At 39.4% G+C, this 6,000-nt stretch overlaps 1 protein-coding gene and 1 pseudogene across 1 annotated transcript in view; one reads left to right on the top strand and one right to left on the bottom strand.

Moving 5' to 3' along the window:
• LOC105756248 (zinc finger CCCH domain-containing protein 8 pseudogene) overlaps positions 1–3,305 on the bottom strand; it is a 9,929-nt pseudogene extending 6,624 nt beyond the window's left edge.
• SMYD3 (SET and MYND domain containing 3) overlaps positions 1–6,000 on the top strand; it is an 816,669-nt gene that overhangs the window by 54,128 nt on the left and 756,541 nt on the right. The gene's annotated exons all lie outside the window — the stretch shown is intronic.

The following is a 6,000-nucleotide window of genomic DNA, read 5'->3' as shown; positions in this document are numbered from 1 at the left end:
CACCAAAGACACAAGGAAAGTATTAGCCCAAGAGACAGAAAGGGCCACATAAACTAGAGACTTCATCAGCCTGAGACCAGAAGAACTAGATGGTGGCCAGCTACCACTGGTGATTGCCCTGACAGGGAACACAACAGAGAGTCCTGGATGGAGCAAGAGAAAGGTGGGGTGCAGAATTCAAATTCTGGTAAGAAGACCAGACTTAATGGTCTGACTGAGACTGGAGGAACCCTGGAATGCATGGCCCCTGGATTCTCTGTCAGCCCTGAAGTAAAACAATATCCAAGGCCAACTCTTCAGACGGATTGGACTGGACTGTGGGACATAAAGTGATCCTCATGAGGAGTGTGCCTCTTAGCTCTAGTAGATACAAGAGACTAAATGGGCAGCTTCTGTCCTGAGATGAGATGGGAAGGCAGAGAGGGTTAGCAGCTGGTTGAATGGCCATGGGGAATCGGGTGGAAAGGAAGAGTGTGCTGTCACAGTATGGGGAGAGCAATTAGGGTCACATAATAATGTATGTATAAATTTTTGTATGGGAAAAAATGAAAAAAAAAAAAAAAGAATTTCATTTTACTTGTATCCACAATCAACATCCATGGAAGCAGCCGTCAAGAAATCAAAAGACGCATTGCATTGGGCAGATCCACTGCAAAAGGCCTCTTTAAAGTGTTCAAAGCAGAGATGTCACTTTAAGGACTAAGGTTGGCCTAACGCAAGCCATGGTGTTTTCATGTAAAAACTGGACAGTGAATAATGAAGACCAAAGAAGAATTGATGCCTTTGAGTTATGATGTTGGCAAAGTTATGATGTTGACTATACCATGGACTGCCAAAAGAACGAACAAATCTGTCTTGGAAGAAGTACAGTCAGAATGCTTCTTAGAAGCAAGGATGATGAGAGTTCGTCTCATGTACTTTGGATATGTTGTTATCAGGAGGGATCAGTCCTGGAGAAGGATGTCATGCTTGGTAAACTAGAGCGTCAGCGAAAAAGAGGAAGGTCCTCAACGACATGGATTGACACGGTGGTTGTAACAATGGGATCAAGCATAACAACGATCATGAGGATGGTGCAGGACGGGGCAGTGTTTTCTTCTGTTGTACATAGGGTCGCTATGAGTTGGAACTGACTTGACGGCACCTAACCACAACAACAAAAAAAATCACCCTGACTCTTAGGTGGTGAATGAATTGAAGACAGATAAGAGTGGAAGCAAAATATCAAATAGTAAATGTAGCAGCATTGTCTTCAGCTGCATATAACAGAAAACTCTACCGTAGGACCTTAAATAAGATGGCTTTAGTGCGAATCAGCATCACATCTGTGTTGGTAGGGGTTGGGAGGAGATGATGGGAAAAAGGCTCAAGAGTAATACTCAGTTTATGCTTTTTAAAAAAAGATTCTTTTAAAATCATTTAAATTAAAAAAATTGAAAACTTAAAAAATTATAAAATTAGTAAAAATAGTTTTGAAAACTAGTTTCTAGAAGCGCGACCACTGGATTTCAGCTTCTATCTAGTGTCCACTTCCGGCTGCAGCATGTCTGTGAAGTTAATATATCGATTTCCCAGACATAGTAGAGGAAGGCAAAGTCAAGCAAGGTCATAAATGGCTTTTGGATTGCCATTGTACAGTGTCTGTCTGCTAAGCATAGGGGAAATTTTAGTACATAAAGAATGTTTTTGAAACTCTGTGAGACCTATTGGAAACTTAGTAATATTCCTAGCTGGAAGCAGCTTAATTTGTAAAACAATGTTTTTAACAAGATGGTTCTGAAATAATCCTAGAGCGGTAATTTACAGAGCTAGTCATAAAATACTTTTTCTCTGAGATAAACAGAGTACCCATCAGAAAAAGTCGAAAGGAACCGAGGCATTATTCCCAATTAAAAAAATATATATATGTAAAATTAAATACTACCATAATGTGGTGAAACGAGCTCCTTTATATGGCCTTTTGCCTTGTTTCTTTGGAAAAACAGTTTGAGAGATTTTCCCTCTAAGCCCTGGGGAGTTACCTTTGTCTTCATTTTTTACCACAGAGGGTTTGTTCCTTTTGACATTTCCTTGGTAAGCTGTAAACAACTTGTGGTTTGATAGTTTTTATCTGGTCTTGGGCTGTAGCCTGCACTGTGGCTGGTATGCATCTTGCAGAGATTGGTCAATATACAATGCAAATGAAGTGACTATAGACTATACAAACGAAGTTACTGTAGCCTGCTATGCAAATGAAGTGTCTGTGGCTTGCCAAGAGGGGACTGGTCAGTTTGTGACCCTGGTGGGAGGGCCATGCCCTGAAATTGTTGAGAAATTTGTATATATGTCCAGCCAACCCCACAGAGGTTTTTCAGACAGTAAGCAGAAAGGAGAAAAGGCAAGAGAGAAAGGAGGCAAGGAACCTTCTAAAAAAGCTGTAACACAGGTCAAGGGCTGTAAAACAGGTCAAGGGGTATAAAACTGAAGACAGGCCGGGAGGGGCCCAGCAGCAGAGCTGGCAGCAACAGGCCTGGAGGGGGCCCTGTGGCAGAGTTGGTGGTGACAGACAGCAAGGCCAAGAGGAGTCTGTCTTGAGGGGGCTGAGAGGAGCTAACAGAGCTGTACTGCACTGAAGAAGGGAGACTTTGCCTACATCCTGATCCGGAGTTGTATCCTGTTACTTTCTTAATAAACCACTTAACTGTAAGTATGGTCTGTGAGTTCTGTGTGGCCTTTGCAGTGGATTTTCGAACCCAGTAGAAGAGTGGAGAGTGCCATGGGAGGGAAGGCTGGTGTCAGAATTGGTAACAAGGTTGGAGAGTGGAGGTATGTCTGACCTCCACCTCATTAGAATCAGCCTTGGACTGATCTTGATTTGCAGTATTCCCCCTAAAGTTAGATAAGTTCCGAGGCTACTACTAGCCCCATTTTATACATAATAAATCAGATTTACTGTAAGTATGTTCTGGACCCAAACTCCTGAAGTACTGTTTATCTCCAAGATGTAAAACCACTTAGTTTAGTAGTTTTTCTTATTGCCAGAGCCTAAACCATGTAAAAAGATAATGTAAAAAATTAAGATGCATACTAAATAAGGGAGTAAAAAAGATTAATCAGAGAGACCGGATCAACCAGAAATGTCTTGTATGATGCTTTAACAATAGTAAAGGTGTAGAAAGCATGGAAAATATTTAAAGGGAATTGTCTCACCTTCTGCATTCAATTAAACACCAAGTCCTATCAGCTGTTGTTCCAGATATATCTTGAATTTGTACATTTCTCTTTATTCCCACACTGCAGCCAACCACATCTAAGCCAATACACATGCATGCGTGTGCAGAGACACACAAACACACACACAGCATGTGTATCTTTTTAAAAGAAGAAGTGGTCCAGCAAGACTACATACACTATATTTGAGTTTTAAGAAATAATGTATTCTTTCCTTTGCCCTCCCCCCAAAAAAAAACAACAACATTACCATCAAGTCGATTCTGACTCATAACGACCTTTGGAATTTCTCTTAGAGCAGAAAACAGAGGGCATTAAAACAAAAATGGATGGACATGTCATCAAAGAAGAGTGAGTTCACTGTGTACAGGGTTCTGTGCTAGCTTTATTGACTGTGAAGAAACAATTATTTTGATCTCTTAGACCAGAAATGTCACATACATGTCACACATACTACCATTGCTTTTTCTTAGAGCAAACTTGAGTAATCTCCTGTGTTATTCTTTTCCACAGTGCCTGGAATTGGCCTCAGATTCCTTCCTAACATATTTCTCTTCCTAGCAGGCCATTATCCGCTGATTAGTGTTGGAATATAATGTGAAACTTATTTCTACTTATTATATAAGTGAAGGCTGTGGGAAGTTTCATATGGTCCAAGGCTTCACATACCATCACTACGTTTGTATCTCTCAAATCTTTACATCTTTGAGTATAGTTAAAATAGCTGGACTCAAGCTCAAATTGTCTCCCCCCCAGTGAGTATTAGCTGAAATCTCTGTTCTTTTAGCTTTAGTTGGGCTGCTTGTAGTCTCCCCTATACCTGTTACATTTGGCAGTCAGCCAGAGATTTGGGCAGAGTTTATACTTAAAATTGGGGCTCTCTCTCTTTTTCAGTCTCTCCTTCCTTGTTTCCTCTCTTCACTTTCCAGCGGTCTGGTGCCCCGAAATATGTCCTCTGGTTCTTCATGGCAATAAGACGTTGAGTTTGTATGCTAATTTTAGCTTTCCCACAGAGCAGACTGGAACCTGCCTTCAGAATGAAAGTCATTTAAAAAAACCCTAAAGCCTGGCAATTCTCCTGGTGCAATTCCCTTCTTCAAAGTGATACTTGCCAGTTTTCTGGCTGCTTTCTCACAAGATTGAAAGCCTCTGATGATTGTAGTTAAGTATGGCACTTTCTATATGGGTGTTAGGTAAGTGGGTTTGTAGGATGTGATGGTGTGTGTTTTCTGAGGCCTTTTGTGGCTTGTAGTGGGCAATTTACCTCTGCCTTGTGTTCTTCCCATACTTTTATTACTTAAAGATCATTGGGAATCTTTGGAAAACTAAAGCCAAGTATTTTGGTTGAATGCTTCTATCCTTGCAGAATCATTCAGAGCATAAGTAACACCTTCTTTAGGTTTTTGTTTCCCAAGATTGGTCTAAATGTCCTCCATTTTCTACATTTGAATTGTGCTTCCTACTAATTAGCTTTTAAAGGCTAATGGGATTAGGAGCCACATTTGATACTTGTGCAGTTTTTAACTTAGTTGACTTTAGGAGCAGTCTCCCTACATTTTTGTAGAACTTCTTTTTATTCATGTGTAATGATCTATTTATAGATAAGAGATACAGTGTTTTAATCTTACTCAGGGGATCCCTGATGAGCCCAAAATGAAATCCAAGTGGAGCAATAAGCTGAGCACAAGTGCATAATTGCTGTGCTAGCTGAAGCTTTAATCCTCTCATAAAATATTTATCTGTACTTTATATCACATGGATGTTTAGATCTTTTCCATTGGAAAGTATATTTTGTTAGCTTATTAATTTTGATGGAAATGAAAGGCAGTGTAAATTCATTCTTATTTTAACAGTTTGTCTTAAAGTTGGTCAAACACTTAAAAAAAACTTTATTTTGGAATAATTTCAAAATTGCAGTTAAGTTAGAAGAATAGTACAGAGAACTCTCATATGCCCTTTACCCAGATTCAGCAAGTTTTAACATTTTGCCACATGGGCTTTATCATATTTATTCTTTTTCCCTCCCTTCTCCCCTCCCTCCCTTCCTATATATTCATCTGTCCATCCACTCATAAATACTGTTTATTTTTCTGAACCATTTGAGAGAAGGCTGCAAATATAATGTCTCTTTACTTTTAATACTTTGCTGGGCATTTTCTAAGAATATTCTCTTACATAACCACTGTATACTTATCAAATCCAGGCAGTTTTACATTCACATAATACTTCAATCCATAGACTATATTTTCAATTTTGTCAATAGTAACAATAACGTCCTTTCTTGCATTTTTTCCTTCCAGTCCAGGATCCAATCCAGGATCACATATTGCATGTAGTTGTCATGTCTTAGTCTGCTGTAATCTGGAATAGTTCCTCAGCCTTTCTTTGTCTTTTATGACATTAATATTTTTGAAGAATGCAGCCTCTTTTTTGAATATTCCTAAATTGCGGTTTGTCTGATGTTTTCCCATGATTAGGTTCGGGTTAAGCATTCCCAGCCAGAGATGACTACAGAAATCATGTTTTGTCTGTCTTGAGGTATCACCTCAGGAGGCACACAGTGTCCATCTGCTTCTCTTCGGTGAAATTTTGATGACCTGGTGAAGGTACTGCCTGGTCTTTATATTTACTGTTTTTCTCCTTTCAACTAATAATCTGTGGAGAGACACTTTGAAATCATGGAAATATCTTATTCCTCATCTTCTTTCCTCCATAGATTCAGTATTTATTGATGATTGGTTCTTGCCTGAACCAGTCTTTACTGTGATGGCTGTAAAATGATGATTTTTC

Source organism: Trichechus manatus, unplaced genomic scaffold, assembly GCF_000243295.1.
Source record: "Trichechus manatus latirostris isolate Lorelei unplaced genomic scaffold, TriManLat1.0 scaffold00039, whole genome shotgun sequence".
Classification (NCBI taxonomy): domain Eukaryota; kingdom Metazoa; phylum Chordata; class Mammalia; order Sirenia; family Trichechidae; genus Trichechus; species Trichechus manatus.
This window is presented reverse-complemented; position numbering and strand designations above follow the sequence as displayed.